Source organism: Mauremys reevesii, linkage group 8 (assembly GCF_016161935.1).
Source record: "Mauremys reevesii isolate NIE-2019 linkage group 8, ASM1616193v1, whole genome shotgun sequence".
Classification (NCBI taxonomy): Eukaryota; Metazoa; Chordata; order Testudines; family Geoemydidae; genus Mauremys; species Mauremys reevesii.
In genome coordinates, this window is record NC_052630.1 from 22,288,563 (window position 1) to 22,306,351 (window position 17,789).

At 41.9% G+C, this 17,789-nt stretch overlaps 1 long non-coding RNA gene across 2 annotated transcripts in view; it reads right to left on the reverse strand.

Annotated features, from left to right (window-relative positions):
• LOC120370614 overlaps window positions 1-17,789 on the reverse strand; it is a 174,201-nt gene that overhangs the window by 33,288 nt on the left and 123,124 nt on the right. The gene's annotated exons all lie outside the window — the stretch shown is intronic.

Sequence of the window (17,789 nt, forward strand, 5' to 3'; positions counted from 1 at the left end):
AAGTGTAGGGATTACTCAAAGGACCTTGTACTCTGTGGTATGTAACCATCACTTAAATCAGCCTCTGTACCAGATGACTAGAGGGTAGCTATAGTAACAATGATCGTAACAATTACAGGCTGGTAAACCTAACTTCAATCCCAGGCAAATTGGTTGAAACAATAGCAAACATGTGGACAAGGGTGATCCAGTGGATATAATGCACTTGGGCTAGGAGACGGCTGGACAATGCAAAACACACATTTTGGGAGGAAACTAGGGACTAAGTGTGTTTGGGGTGGGGGGTCACACTGCAAGTGGTAACCAAGGCCAGTGGATGCCAGAGTATGACTGGAGTGTGCTGGCAGACTGCAGGTATACACAGACACTCAGGGTGTAACCTGCATGCTGTTTGGGAGGGGCCCAGGTTGGGAGCTACAGCAGCAATGCATTGTGAGGCACCCCAGGTTGCAGGGCAGTGGTGACACAGCCCCTCACTGGTCTGGATTGCACCCTCGAATGTCATAATCACCCTTGAAAAAAAATGCAGCGTGTACTTCTCTGCACCTGGCCATCTCTGGTAGATGGTGCAGAGCAGGGAAGGAAGAATGACCCTGCCTTTACCCAACCTCTTTCCTGCTTCCTTAATGAAGCTAGTGCCCGTATGGTTGCTAGGAGAGAATAGACTATGTTCCCCAGGGGGATTCTTACCAGCGCCTAAAAAGGGAGGTGGGGCAGTAGAGGCACCTATTCTGCTGCAGAACTATAGCCTCTAGAAGCAGAACTATATTCTCTAGAAGCAGAATGAGCATATCTGCAATCAAAAGAGCTTTCCCTGTCTGATTGAACCACAGAGTGCTACTGCCTGAGATCAGTGCTCTGCTTTTTCTGGCAGGGAGAAGAGCATTGTTTGCAAGCAAGAGAAATCCCTTCTCAACGAGAGAGGTCATCACTGCAGGAACCACTGGGTCCCTCATTAAAGCATGGGGACTGGGAGATTGCTACCAGAACCTTCCCCCTTCTTCTGTGGCATCGATGGCACAAACACTGAAAGAGACTCTGGTACAAAAGGTACAGGAGGTATTCCTGTACTTCTCTCCTTTGAAAGGAAAGAGTAGCTGAACAAAAACCAGGGACAGGAAGGAGGGAGAAGGGGTTGTAGACTGATGGGGAAGGAGAGCAAGAGAAGAATCTTAGCTGATACTGAAGGTGATGACTCATAATAGCCTCTGGTATCAACACTTCATGTTCCAAACTATAGATCATAATAATTCTGGCATTTAGGCCCCAGTCCTGTAACTGGATTTGTGTGGACAGACACTTAAACCCACACAGAGATTCACTGAAGTGACTGGAACTCCTCATAGGCACAAGAGTATGCTCTACTAGCAGGACTGGGGTCTTAGAAAGCTACGTTCTCACATCCTGCTTGAGCCTCTTGACCTTGCCAGTGGTTCGGAGATATTTCCCTAATGTAATAAGAGGATATTCAATTATAACTGTATATTTTAAGTTCATTAAAAAGGGAGGGGAGAGATGAAGGGAAGACCCAGTTTTAAAGATACAACAATGCACTTTTATTTATTTTTCTTTTATCTGGGAACCCTGCTAACATGCACTTTCTACTGTAGTTTAATGAGTGCACAGGACAGCTGTGTTTTTAAATTTTTGTACTACCAAATACTGAGAAAATAATAAGCCATGGTATTATAAACATACAGCTAAGGGTAGTATAAAATCCCTCCTTTACCTGTAAAGGGTTAAGAAGCTCAAATAACCTGGTTGGCACCTGACCAAAAGGACCAATAAGGAGAGAAGATACTTTCAGATCTGCGGGGGAAGGTTTTTGCTTTGGGTTCCTTGGTTCTCTCTGGGTCAGCGAGGAACTAGGGCAGGGAAAATACATCTCCCTAAGCCATAACTGAACTAAGCATCTAATATTGCAGAAATAGTAAGTAATAGCAAGGAAATGTGTTAGATTATCTTTTGCTTTAACTTGTGAATTTTCCCTGTGCTAAGAGGGAGGTTTATCCCTGTTTTTGTAACTTTAAAGTTTTGCCTAGAGGGGAAATCCTCTGTGTTTTGAATCTGATTTACCCTGTAAATTACCTTCCATCCTGATTTTATAGAGGTGTTTCTTTTACTTTTTCTTTATAATAAAGTTCTATTTATTATTAATCTGATTGGGTTTTTAATCCTAAAACCCCAAGGGTCTGGTCTGTGCTCACCTTGGTCACTCTCAAGCCTTCCCGGGAAAGGGGGTGAAGGGACTTGGGGGGTGATATTTTGGGGAAACAGAAACTCCAAGTGGTTCTTTTCCTGAATCTTTGTCTAACTCACTTGGTGGTGGCAGCAATACTCATCCAAGGACAAGGAAAAGATTTGTGCCCTGGGGAAGTTTTTAACCTAAGCTGGTAGAAATAAGCTTAGGGGGTCTTTCATGCAGGTCCCCACATCTGTACCCTAGAGTTCAGAGTGGACAGGGAACCCTGACACATGGAATACCAAGGCCTTACAACAGACCTGAGGTGGCAGTATTGCCTAATAGCTAGGGCATTGACCTAGGGCTTAGAAGACCTGGATTCAACTCCCAACTCTGCTGCTGGTTTGCTGGTTGATCTTGGGCAAGTTGCTTCCCCAGTCTGTGCCTCCGTTTATCCACCATAAAATGGGGATAATGACACTGACCTCCTTTTGTAATGTGCTTTGAGATCCACAGAAGAAAAACTGTATTATGGTTGTCATATATGATGGGAAGCCAGGGAACCTGCATTATCTTGGTTTTTTTTACCATTCATATAACTGAACTTTATCAGAGATAAGACTTATCCATATTAAATGCCTTATAGTTCGTGATTTAAATCTGCAGGAAAAACTCAACAGGACCCTAGCTGCAAGCCCCTTGGCAGTGCCAAGTCCACCCTACTGGGGGAGAAACAGTGCACACCATGAGGCAGCCAGCTGAGCGGCTCTGATTGCACCTCCACTGCATGCTCTTCCATTCACGCTGGAGTCTGGACATCTGGAAGTGGGGCAGAAAATGCTCTCTGTGGCAGGCTCTCCTGTTTCCCTGGTGGATCTTGAGGTGAATAGCATGAGTTAATGTGGCTCTGTAACGGCTATCCCATTGACAAGATGTTTGCCATTTGCACAGCATACGCATGGGAGAGTCAACATTTGGATTTGAGGGTTTGGTGGCCTCATATGTTTTCTCTGGGTAGATACACATGACAAAGGAGGTTTTGCCAGAGAGTTAGAGGCTGGGATCATAACAGACTACTTCAGAACCATTGTGAATTCATAAAACAATATATTAAAAATATAGTTGTATGGTTTTATTTGTTTCCTTCCCACCAGCCTCTCCTAAAAATGAGCCAGAAGCAAACACATTTATGCTAATATCCAGTGAGGCATCTCTATATTTATCACCTTCATTTCCTTAATAGTCAGACATCAGTCCTTTCTAATATAATATCAATATAAATATGATTAAAAACCTGAGATATAAAACCATGGAACTGATGCAGAAATACAAAGACACCTCATTAGTAAGTGGTGAGTGACCTATTCCAGATCCGATAACACTGGAAAAAATGGAATGTGAAGTCTAGATATTTAAAGCTGCATTTGAACTGAAACTAATTTCCTCTAATCATATTATCAACAGCCTCATAGATATTTCTTTATAGTTGTCTTTCATTAACAGACGTATGCAATGTTTCTTGTTTCAAAACAGTAAAATATGGCAATGTTAATTGTTTTGTAGAATAAATAATGGGGGAAACATAAATAAAGTATGTAAATTACTGACACAGTACTCAAAGGTACTTCCATTGATTTCAGTGGGAGTTAGCCTAGATCCTCAGAAGTATTTAGGAACCTATGTGTCTGATCCCATGCCTGTTGAAGTCAAAGGCTTTGGCTTATGTCCTATGTGACAGATCTGACAATATCCTCCAATACTTTAAACAAAACTTATTGAATTAAGTTTGTTTTTAAGAAGTTTATTATATTAAAATGCAACTATGTATGTATTGTGGGATTATAACTTCTTTTAAGGGGTATGCGAATGACCTATTCTGTTTATGCAAGAACTCAAGTCTTTTGAAGCTTCACCTTGGGGGGTGGGGTGTAACACATTGTCTGGTTGATTATCTATTCACAGTTTCTTCAAAGTCCCAAACTGGGTAAAGGAGGAATTCACTGACTCATGAGTGTGCTTGTTCTGAGCTGAAGCTGTGCTGAACTTTTGAGCATAGGAAAATCCCTTGGGGAGGGGGGGTGTTGAATTACTAATCACCATCCAGAGCTCCTCTTGGAGTAAGGGCGTGATCTGTGGTAAGCTTATTAGCATATGTGTAGATTATTTTATTGTTTTTAATATTTTTTTCTCTAGAGGTTTTACCTTAAGAATAAATGTGCTTGCTTGCAAAGAACTGTGTGGTAACTTAACTGTGGCACTTACACTGTTCTCCATCTCTGAGGAGAAAAGTAAAGCAGGCCTGCTTAGGCAGTCTGACTTTGCTGAGGAGTTCACGATGTAGGCTGGGAGCTGTGCAGTCTGAAAATACCCTGGTCAGGAGGAAGACAGACGTGGGTCTCCATCCAAGACAGGTGACAGCTGAGGAGCCAGTAGCCTAGAATAGGTGCCCTTGCTGGACCATAAAGGCAGAATATAGGTGCAGTTGACCTGAATTTTGACAGCCTATATTCCTATCAGATTAACACCAAAACTAAAAGAAACAGACTGTGCTAATGAAGAATACTTTTTTTAATGAGTGTAGAAAGAAAATACAGAAAAGTCACATAATAAAAGTACCTTCACTAAAAATATTTTCAGACAATGACATAATTGTGCATCAGCAAATGAAAATTAAGCACATTAGATTAAACAGGCGAAACAGCAGAAGAGCTGCTCTTCTGTAATGTAAGGAACAGCAGATGTTTCACAGGATAAACTGAGTTCCAGGGAGAGACTAGCGTTTAGTTCCAATAAGCATCAAATGACTGACCTTTGTGACCAAATGAAATAGGCTCAACCAATCAGGGATCCTGAAGAAATAACATGTAAATTTAACCATGAGACAAAACCAAATGAGCTCTGCTCAACCATGACGATGTATCACAAAAAAACACATTGAAACTTTCTCTGACACCCAGGTATTAAATATTTTTATGGACAAATTTGATTAAATTTCTGTTAACAGGAAATGTCTGTGTTTAAAGTGTGTGTGTGTGTGTGTGTGTGTGTCTCACACACATATACACACACACATACACACAGACAAGATGCCTATAATAAACTCCTCATTGCCTGGTACATATGCTCTGTTTTTTAGTCCAATTTACAGTATTTATTAACAGATATAGTATTATTGTCTCAGAGCAGAGGGCTAGGGGTGTAAGTGGGCCAAAGACCAGGTATGTACATGAGACACTTCTCTGGAATGTGCTGTTCCCATCTAACATGGCTTCAGCCTTCTGCACAAAACTTCTGGTCCTGAAATTCTAGTTGCAGGATGAATTCGCTGTTCAGCGAAGGTAGAAGGCATCTGTGACTTTGAGTAAAGGTATTTTTGACTCTCAAAAATCAGGCAGAGTTCTATGGTATTAGACCCATATCATTACTTCTAAATCTTCAGAGGTTTCACTCATGGAATGAGCTAAAGGAAATGTCCAGTGGCTCTAACAAGAATATGTGTGCTGGGTATAGTAAACCTGTCTCCTGGGACTGAGTTTACAGGAGGCTGCAGATCATATCATATAACGAATAGCAGCCTAAATAAAGGGAAGGTTTCCTTTGGGAAAAGCCATCTGAAAGAACTTTCATCAAAAAGCATGGCCCTTCCCTACTTCATCTGCAGTTCTAGTAGATTTCAGCTCCGCTGCTTATTATTGTATGGAACTCTTTTGCCAAAAATAACTATGAAAGGGTCAGAAGCCGAGGCAAAGGTCCACCTAAGCATGGCTAACATTTACTTGTTCACAAAGTTTTCAGAAACACGCACGTTACCAGCAGGGCTGTGACAACAGAGCCTCAGCAGGGGGAAGGGAAAATCCACTTTTTCAGACTAAAAATAAACACAAGCTGTTCAGTTGCTTAATTTAACTGTCAGCATTTCTCATATTTCCTCTCACACTTTATAAACCAAAATCTTCACTTTAGATCAAGAGTTGGGGGGAAAGGAGGACTTGCATCCTGATCCTCAACTTTTGCCTAGTGTGATTATTGAAACTAGTCATTAAATACTGTTATTGTGCATAAATATATTTGAAGACCAAGGGACTAGGTTCTCAGCTGTGTCTGATGCCTGCTGGGCACAGCTGAGGTGAAGAAGGGATGAGAGGCTACAGAGGATCCAGTTGTGGCTCCTTGATTTAAGGCCCAGTTATACGTCAGCTATGTTCCCAGCATACTTTAAAGCAGACTCAGGGCTTCTTTAAAGTACAATGACTGGTTGTAGCAACATCATGCCTGTCATACCCCCTTCTCTCCCTGCATGCCTCTGTAATGCCGACAGACCCCAGTCGTTGGTGGGCGGGATTAAACCTGGGACCTTTGGAGCTAAATGCAAGAGCCTTTACTGCATAAGCTAAAAGCCACACGGCTGTTAGCTAAGGCTGTAGCAGATTTATTAATCTCTCTCTAAGTGGTCTCAGTGACACTAGATGGGACAGAGCACCACACCCGGGAGGTGTGTGGGTTACACCTCCTCCAACCAGAGTAGTGAAAAGGTGCTAGATTTGCAGGAGAAAATCTAGCCCCTAGTGTATGATTAAGGGTGTACCAAAAGCTAGCCAGATGCCATGGCTCCACATATCTCTGGCTCCATGGACCACCCTATTAAAGTACTATTTCTAAATGGCTGGTGGAGTCCTAGGGAAAAAGGGAAGCTGGAACTGGCATGTGCTGTTTTACTCATGTTTTTTTAATATATACATACAAAGGAGAGACAGACAGACACTTTTCACCAGGGCTGCAGTTTGCTAATTATCAGAATGCTCATTTATCAGGTGGACACCCCTAGACCTAAGCCACACTACAGACTTCTGCCAGAACAGCTATGTTTGTGAGGGGCGTGGAGAGGTGTGATCGTTAGCTGACATAGGTAGGCTGACAGAAGACCCTAGTATAGATGCAGCTGTACTGGCAAAGCTGCACTTTTATGGTTATAGGTCGTTTGGGGCATGGGGACAAACCAGTACTGGCAAACCAGCTATACTAGCACACCTTTGCTGGTATAGCTTCACTCGCACTAGAAGCACTTTTCCATATAGTATACTGGTATTCCTCTTACAGTAAAAGGCTCCTACTGTAGAGCAAACTGGGTCTGTAGCAGGGTGGTTACCTGCTCCTACCCTGCTGGGCTTGAAACAGCCCAGGAGAGGGCTGAGGCTGGGGCAAGAAGCCTGGGCTGATTGGGGGAAAGTAGGCTCAGCTGGGGCCATGTCCCAATCAGGCCCAGCTGGCCCCTATAAAAGGCTGTGAGCCTGAGGCCTGGGCAGTCTCCTTCTGCTTGTAGAGGGAGAAGAGTTTGGCTCCAAGGTGCCAAGCAGGGAACCTAGATCGGAGCAGGGCTGGGGAAAGGCCAAGGGAGCTGGGGAGCTCCGGCCCAGGAAAGCCCCAGGCTGCAGGCCTGGTAAGACCTATTAGGTATTGGATTGCGGGGGGCGCCCCTGGGTAAACAGAGGCAGCAGGTCTGGATCCCCTTTGCCTATGATGAGTGGCTTACACTGCAGTCTGCCCCAGTGAGCAGGGGCTAGATGGGAACTGGCAGTAGCCTAACACTGAGGTGAAGTGGGGATAATGGGTGGGGGTTCCCCTGGGAGGGGGAGACTCTGAGGCTGTGAGGGGTTACTGCCAGAGGGGCAACACCCCAGGTAAAAGGGGCACGGGGTCCTGGGAGGGACACAGGCCAGCAGTAAGGCAGATCACTGACCTGTAGAGGGTGCTCCAGATGCTGGAAGAGCTAATTCCCGAGGACAAGCAGCAGAAGGCACCGCAGGGGTGAGTCCGCAGCTCTACAGGGTCACACAGAAGTTAAGTGGCAGAAGGGGGAGTGGAAGCTAGGACTTCTGACTCCAGGTTCTCTGCTCTGACTACAAGGATGCCATTAACCAATGGAGGCATGGCTCTTGCTACTCCTAGCAATGCTTCTGAGAATGGTATCCCAGGAGTAGGCAGTGTACATTTCAGAGGCTACAGTATCATACTAAGGAGTGCTGCTTGAATGGCGCTGCAAAGAACACCACCAAATACATGCAAAGTTCCACATCATCACATAACAAAGCTCCTGGTCCCTTCATGGGCCATTTCATGTTGGGTTTTGGAAGTTACTAATTATTTCCGATCCTATTTTGCCCCCTCCAGTCAGCCATAATGCCACTTAGTCTGGCAATAGGTTTTCTGACTAGTTAGTATATCTCCTGAATTGTGACATTTTGTATCCCATAATTTCAAAATGGGGCATTTTGTTGCAAATAATGGCTGGTAATTTTAAAATCAGAAATTTCAACTAGAAAATATTGTCAAAATTTCAATAAAAATAAGGTGGAATATATAATTTTTCTGGATGATTTACTTGTCTTTTTTGACCAGCTCTATTGCTAATGTTTAATTCTAGCAACATTTTTACCAAAACTTTTTTCATGGTGACTATTTGTTGCCCTCAGGTATAATGACATCTGCTAAATTCTGCTCTCCTGATGCAATCTGAGTTTCATGACCTAGGTCCCAATAATATTTATGTTAAGAACATAAGACCAGCCATACTGGCCATAATGTTGAAATATTTTTACTACTTAGTCCTATGCAAAGTTACACTGTCATTCTATCAGCAAATGCCAGGTGGCAACAGTGAGAATACATTTTTGTGCAGTTGCATAATATTGTTGTTATTAAATTAAAATTATACTGATTGTATTGCATGACCAGCTAAATTATACAATATGTCAGTATTAATAAGATGAGCAAAGAGCAATGTAATGTCACCATGACCAAATGTCCTAGGACCCTGTGTTAGGTAAAGATTGTCTCATCAACACAGTGTGAAAGATAAATCATCACTTTCATCAATTTCCAGGTTGTCTTTATCCACCTGAAAAGCGGGATGCTCTAGTCATAGCAACTTACTCTATATTAATTAATCTATTTTTAATTCCAAGAAAGAACGTATATTTGACCTTGTTCTGCATGTAACTGAATATATAACTTATGGAGAAACGTGAAGCATCTAAGAAATAGAAGGGCGTATTCTGCTTTCATCCAAAAGATTGTATAACTATCACGTGTCTGTGTTAAAAACCACACTGGGGATGGGAGGAGAACATTCACTTAATAAGATACAGTAGTGGATGAAAAACGTATGTGCTGCAGGGAAAGGGAAAGATTTGTAAGATGAGCCAGGCCATGTCAGGACAATTGAGGGCAATGGATTGTTTTTGTAAATTTCCTAGAAGACAACATATGTAAACAAGTTAAATGTACTAGTAACAAACTTAGACTGGCAGAGAAATACAAACTTGGAAAGCGAGGGGAAAACACAGTAGAGAAAACTCAGCAGTATTTGGTTGTATTGATTGCCAGATGCATTGTATAATTCATTGTTAACCATGTGCATATCAAGCATTTTCTGAAATTTAATTGTCACATGGGTTTCCTACAGTTTAATTCAGTGTCCCTCAAGAGGTATAAAAGTCCTTGCTTCCAGGACAGAAGACTGCCCCATCCCAGAACACGTACAGAATTCCTTTTGGGGTCAACAACATTTCCAACGTGTGTAGATTTAATGTGTATGTTTAATATAGTATTTCTGAAAGGTGTTGGTGTGACATCTGTGGATACTGATAATCTGTCTTTTAAGCACAGAACAGGGAAAGCACAGGTGGCGTGAATTCAATTTTCTTTATGCTGCGCATCAGTATTTCCCAACAATGACCTGGGGGCACCACTTCTACGGTTCAGAGTCTCCATGCCCTCTCAGTCCTCGGCCTCTCCCAAGAATTCTGATTGCGCTGGTTGTACCTGTGGTGTGCAGAGCTACCTACTGGGAAATGACAGACATCAGATTGGCAGATTTAACATTTCTCAGTAGGTTTACTTGCTTTGCCTTTTTCTGACATTCTATTAATGTAGCTATTATGTGTATATTAATCCACTGCTTAATAGAAAAAAATGCAAATAAAATTAACTCAGTATTTCTGCTGCAGCTCCCTAGCAATGTGTGAACAATTGTTTCATGCATGTTCATTTTAACATTTCCCAACATAGGCCCAACTCAGGCCTAGAAGGCTAAAACTAAATTGAGGTAACTGTGTGTGATCTCTCTAAATTGACATGTACCTCCAGTATCTCATGCAACAGACTACCGGTAGTCATAACATTGTACCTCATTGTGGAGAAAACCAGCAAGGTTAATCCCAGGATTAAATGGGAAGATTTATAAAGACAAACTAAATAACAAAAAGTCAGCCACTGTAACGGGCAAAAACCAGTTAAGATCAGCCAGCAAGAGCTTTTCAATGAAGGTTACTATTTCATTACATTTGAAAGAATAAGGAATGAGCTTTAATGGTGCATAAACTATTAAGTGAATCTATGTCTGAAAATTAAGTAGGATGTCATTAATTCATCAGCTATTGATGAGGTGATAAATACACAGAATGGTTTAGCTGAGATGGTTCAGATGAACGCAAAGATTTTTCAAGAAACCTATTAGATTTAATTAAATGAAGACTGAAAACAAATAAGGAAGGAGGCAATGATTTTGTCTTCTTTCCTAAATGTTTCTTGTGGCTTTTCCTTAAGGTGGATTTTTTCAACCTTTTGAATTCAAATATTTGCAGCCCTCTTACATTTGCTATAAAAATAAGAGTAAAACATATATAATCTTTAGTTTTGTATGTGTATATTTTTTTTTGAAAAGGTGACACAATACTTAATCCTGAAAGGTAAGGTTGTGGTGGATTGAGATTTTCTTTTGCTCTTTGCTTCAATGTCTCCTCCCGCGCCTCCCCAATTAGCTTTCATGCCCCACCACCACCTCTTTGTAGTTGTATCCCAGTGGTAGAGAAACACTGCTCGCAGGCTTTCTCGTAATATGTTACCTTTGTGTGGTACATATTGGTTCAAAGAGTTTAAAGATTGAAGAGACCCTTCCGATCGTCTCTTCTGAATTCCGGCATAACAGAGAACGTCATTCCTGCATCGAGCTCACTCACTTATGGCTGAATTAAATAATATCGTGTAGAAAGACATCCGGTTTTGATTTAAAGACCACAGGTTATAGAGAATCTGCTACATACCTCAGGAAACTGTTTGAATGGCCAATTACCCTCACTGATATCAATGTTTGCCTTATTTCTGGTTTGAGTTTTTTTCTAATATTTAGGTTTTTGTATGTTTCGTGATTAGAAAAAAAACAAATACAAACACAAATTAGTGATTGGACGAAAAGCTATACAATTGATCATGGACTCATTGGCTGTCAGTTACAGCTTAACTTTCTGTCACATTGCAGCTCAAGTATATGAACTGTTGACTGTAAAGTCATCTTAGATTGGTGCATTCATGACTAATTATTTTATTACTTATTATTTTGACAATGTGGCAATCAGTAGTGTCTAGTTCTAAAAATGATTTTACAAATACACATTAATAAAACTTTTAACACGTGGAACATAGAAATTGCAATTCTAGATCAGAGCCAGTGATCCGTCTAGCACAATTTTATGTCTCCAATAGTGGTCAATACCATTTAGAGAAGGTTGCAAAAAAACATTAAGTGGACAATTATCACCTGCCCATAGGCAAAGTCTCCTCCTAACTCTTCAGTTAGGGGTTAGCTTCCAAACTTTTTTTTTTTAATCCTTACTAATGTGGTTGGCTCTAAATGTTCACATTATCTATGCTGAATATACTATTGTCCCTTTTCAACCTGAGCAGCTAGTCGAAGTCTGGGGCCCTGTGGGTATTCCAGCTGAGAGCAGAAATTGGTGTTAGTCAGGGGTTTCTTTCATGCAGTTTTGTTTATTTACAAAGAATGTACAAAGCCCTGTGTCTCAGAGAGCTGAGGGACTCAAATAGCAAGAAACAGCTTCTTTAGCTCACAGCACTAAGAGCATTCTCTTCAGCCTGCAGCCCAGCCCCAAAAACTTCTTCCCAGGTTTCTTCCAGAGTCAGCCCTGTGTTTTTCAGCAGCTTTTTTAGGCTGTCCCTTCTTGTCTGATCTCAGTTTATGCTTTCTTTCCCCTTTCTGCCTACGCTCCTTTCTCCCGCCACCCTCTGCCCAAATAATACTCAGCCAAAAGCTCCTGGGCAGGTTCACACACCCCTTTTATCTTACGGGGGGCTTCTGCTTACATTATATTAACTGAAGGTGAGTTTATACCTACCAATCTCAATGGGGTTTTAACTCAGTCTATGACAAGGTTTTGGCCAACTCATAACAATACTAACAAGTATAGAGTGCTACATATCATAGGGATTGTCTAGGTGAACATTTAGTGCAGGGCAAGGTGAGCTGTAGAGCTACAGCACATTAGTAGGCCCTGCACTATCTGCCGCAGTGGACGCTGCACTTGAGCACTAAAATTTTCCAAGCCCTGGTCTACACTACGGAGTTAGGTTAACATAAGGCAGCTTACATCGACCCAACTCTGTAAGAGTCTAGACTCTACAGTAAAATGAAGCTCTCCTGATGTAACTCGCTCACTGCACTGACTTAATAACTCCACCTCTAAGAGAAGCGTAGTGCTTACGTCAGTGTAGTTAGGTCGACGTAGTGTCAGTGTAGACACTGCATTCCTTACGTTGAATGTTGCTGCCTTTCAGAAGCTGTCCCACAATGCCACATGCTGGCAGTTAAACTGGTGTAAATGCTCCTGGTGAGGACGTGCACTGCCGACACAAGGAGCATAGCATGGACGTGCAAAAGAGGTTTAATTACTGTGGTGGCTGTAAATTGACATTGCTTAGGTTGACTTCATTTTGTAGTGTAGGCTTGCCCTAAGTGTGCACTGATGTACTCCTATTTCAAAGTGGAGTGATAACTGGAGCAGTACCCTCACAGCGTGGGAAAGAATATTATGGGATGTCTAACTGCCCAGTTATGGGACACAAGAGGACTAGACTGACCACCTCCATTCTAAACAGCTAACATTCGATGGGTATGTCTACACTAGGCTTCCCAGCATGAGTAAATAGACATGCACTAGCTCTGCTTGAGTTAGTGCACTAAAAATAGCAGTGTAACCAGGGGTAGCATATGTGGCAGCTTACCCAGACCCTCTGGGTACACACTCAGGAAACTAGCCTAAGTTGTACCGCTCGGCTACCCCAAGTCTCACCACTATTTTTAGTGCTCTAGTTTGAGCAGAGCAAGTGTTTATCTGGCTATTGATGCTGGGAAGCCCACTCCCAGCTGCAGGGTAGATGTACCCAGCCTATGTGTCTAACCACTTAATGGAACCCAGCTAACTGAGGCAGCTCCTGGATAAGCTTAACTTGTTTTTAACTGATTAGGAAGCATATGATGGACAGAATGTTGTCCTAACCATTTAGAGGCATGGTAAAAATTGCTGTGTGAATGGAATCAAAGTTGCACCTCCAATACTTTTTTTTTGCGTTAAAGGCCTATATGTACCAGATCTTAATTTGCAATCATTTCCTTTTAAAATGGGAGTTTCTACAACCACCGTTTTTCACAGAAGACATGTTGTGTATATAGACCAGGATAATTGCTATGATATACACATTCATGGACATACCAACAGATGCATTTAACTAAGCAATGTTACGCCTTGGTAATGATCTAGTTGACACTGATCACAAAAGTGCCTTCAATTTCTTTAGTGGAGGACTGAGCCCTAAACATTCAAATACCTGCAACCTCTCAATCAGAAAAGTGAAAGTCAGATGCATTCTCTAAAGCTGAGGCATTTGCTCAATGTACAACCCAATATTTATTTTTCTTGAAATGTTTGGTAGACGATAATAGCTGTTTGCCTGAGCAACAGTTTCCATGTCAACTGCTTGCATCATTATGCCTACTCCTCTCCCTCTACATTGGTCACTCAGCGGTGTATAAATACATTTTTGTTTCATAAGCACTAAATTATATCGGAAGTGCCTTCTATTGGTAAAGCATGAAAGAACATGACTTTTCCCAGTTGTGTATGTATGTGTATTCTCTGAAGATCTGATTACAAAGCAGATTGAAGAGGTGTTGAAAGAAACTGATTAACAATTAGAAGTCTTTGGCACTGCATGTTTGTGAGTTGTCAGCAGCCTCTGTATCAGCATAAGAACTGTTTCTATAACTAGAGAGGGACAACATGTGGACACAGCTGTTCACTAGTTACTAGGGTTCTATAATCATTCTAACTGTGTAATCTTTCTTAGTGCTGAGTTATTTTCAGTTCAAGAACCCACGACCCCGAAATATTTAACCCTCTTTTGTCTTCTGCTTTTCATTTAAAATAATTTGCAGATGACCGTAATTTAGAAGCAAAGAATCCACGTATTAATAAAATGTTGTGCATCAGTTTGGCAACAGTATTTAGCGCTGCAAAGGAGTAATCCAGTTTAGTCCTTAGCAGGCTAAAAAACAAAAACAAGGCGCAACTATTGAAAAAACACATTGTCTACACGGTAACTTTAGAATGTTCAGTGAACTTTAATTTTAAAAACCTTTGGAAAAATACACTCATAAAACAGGTAAAATTCTGAAATAAAATTGACCTGCCATCAGATAGACAGATTTAATATTTAGTAACGGGTTTACTTCCTTTCTTGTGGCTTTCTCTTGCTTTTACATAATATAGGTTTTATTTGCTTAAAGTACCCAACTGCAAGGCTTCACACATTTTTTCTACAAAATGCCAGACTAGAAATAGGTGTCAATTGAGATTTGCAAATGACCTGAGTGACTGATTGCCCGATTACATTAATTTGAATGGAAATTCAGTGTCCAACTCCCATATGCAGCTTTGAAAATCCCAGATGACATGTATATCAAGGATGTATGGTCAGGTATAATTTTTAAGTTGTCATTTTGTGGATATGTTAATAAATAGACTATATTTTGATAATGATTTAGGAGACAGGCACAATCAAGGCAATATTTACCCTTTAATCATTTATTTTAGCCACATAAGAACAATGCTATTGTTAAGATTGAGCTACCACTAACGTGAAATATTCTGACGTGTCTGAAGTAATTACATTTTGGATTGAAATTTCTCACCCTAGTTCTCAGCCAAAATATGGGGGAGGGGGGAGGGAAGGGAGTTTCCTTCAAATTTTGCACCAAAGTTCATTTGATGAGCCACTTTTGAGGGCTGGACATTCAGGTGGCTGCCTTTTCTGATGAAATGCATCACTTTTTTTCCCAATTCTTTCTCAGCCAGAAAATTCAAACATTAATGACTGCACTGCAGTCATTACATTACATTACATTACAAGGGAGATTTTAATGGTGTAAACATCAAAGCATACAATACAGCGTTAAGGTCTGCATGTTACCCTTGACCCTGCCCTCAGGCTTGCATGCAATGCAGTGGGCTCGCTTCTTATAGAGAGAATGCTTCTTGTGCAAGCCTCCTTTTGTAAGATGGCCTCTAACCATCTTAAACCAACTCTAATGGCTGGGGAGAAGAAGAAAACTTTCACTGGGGGATGTTTCTTCTATAACCACCCTCGGCAGGGCTTCTTGCAACTTCCTCTGATGCAGCTAGTGCTGAACACTGTCAGAGATGGAAAACTAAACTAGATGGACAACTGGTCTGACCCAGCCTAGCAACTCCTATGTTCATATGCTCCTAAGCAGTAAAAATGCCATGATTTCAGTGAGCCTTGGGGATGAGGGAGAGCTGCATTTCTGCAAGCCCTCTCCATAGCAGTATGCCTGGTGTTGTGGGCAAGTTAGGGAGAAAGGCAAACTGTGTGCATCCACTAGCCAGAATCCACTCAGGAGGTATGTAATGAGCAGCAACCACTTCTACAGCCCAAGGATTGCAGATGTGACAATCGTATGGTTTTGTGGCTTTGTCTTTATTGCTGCTCCTCCAATAATGCTGTGTAAACAGGATCATGCATCCATTTAAACTCTACCTTCTTCTCTACCTTAGTTGCAGGTGTGCAGCGTTTTATTCCACTGCACAGATGTTATGTGCCCAAGGACCAGTAGCAAGGCTGCAGTAAGAACCTTAAAGGGGACAGGAGCCTCCCTTGGAAAAGTTATGGTTATAGTGACCAATTTGTGCTGACTGGGACCCCACTAATCTACTCCGATTTCTAAATAGGATCCTTCCCACCCTTTGCTCATCATAATCAATATAAGGAAGGGGAAGGACCTGCAGAACTAAATATTCAGGAGCAGCCCTTCGCTGCCTGCTGCTGCTTTGGAGTAGTATAGCAGGAAGAGTCAGAAATGCAGATTTGGCAGGCATTGGTGATTGGTTTAGACCAGCCAGAAAGAAAGAGAAATGTTACTGAAAGTGGGATTAAAAATAAAACCCACCTGGCAGGGAAGCAGCGTGTGCCCGTAATCAGGAGATTGTATTGCACTTGCATTTGGTTTCCAGTTCCATGCTGCAATAATAGTCATAGATTTATGGTCAGCCTTTCTAGGCCATAAAAACAATTATCAGACATTCCTAGGAAATGATCATCTCCGTCCTTGATTCTATTTCCTTCCCACTCCCACACCCCGTGACCGTAACTTAAATTAACCTCTTTTCATGCTAAATCATTTCCAGTCCATTGCCCCTCCATGAATGTGTATATTTTTTACTTCATAAAATGAGCTCTTAAGTTGCCGCAAAGATGTGATGTGTTTCTTTTTATTATCTTTTTCCTTTAAATCCCTCTTTTAAAACCTACCTCTATGATTCCTACAGATCACTCCCACCAAGTATTGGCTAAGCTGGTGCCAACCTGTGACTATTATCACCACAGAGACTCTTAATTTATGCAGACATTTCCATCTTAACTGCTACCTGTCTCCTACCTTATCCCCATTTGTCTGTTTATCCACTTGTTGCATGTTGTCAAAATCCTATACTGTGAGCTCTCTAGGACAAGAAATGTCTTTTTACATGTTTATACAGTGATTGGAGCATCTAGGTGCTACCACAATGTACGTTATCAGTTGTTGAAATTCACCATCACTTCCAACCTCTGCCAGTGGAGAGGACACTCACAAGGCCCATGTACCCCTTACATTCCATTTAAGCCCTATTTAATGTCTTGTGCAGCCTATCTGCACCTGGGTGAATTTCACCTAGTATTGGAATTTCCAAATACGATGTGCTATAGGGTACGTCTACACTACGGGACTATTCCGAATTTGCATAAACCGGTTGTGTAAAACAGATTTTATAAAATCGAGTGCGCGCGGCCACACTAAACACATTAAATCGGTGGTGTGCGTCCATGGTCCGAGGCTAGCGTCGATTTCTGGAGCGTTGCACTGTGGGTAGCTATCCCGTAGCTATCCCATAGTTCCCGCAGCCTCCCCCGCCCCTTGGCATTTCCGGGTTGAGATCCCAGTGCCTGATGGGGCAAAAATCATTGTCGCGGGTGGTTCTGGGTACAGCCTCACCCCTCCCTCCCTGAGCAGCAGACAACCGTTTCGTGCCTGTTTTTGCTTGGTGAACTGTTCAGACGCCATAGCACAGCAAGCATGGACCCTGCTCAGCTCCATACCGCAATTGTGAATGTTTTAAACACCTCGCGCACTCTCGTGCAGTCTATGGTGAACCAGGACCTTCAATCCGAGGCGAGGAGGAGGCGGATACGGCAGCGCGGC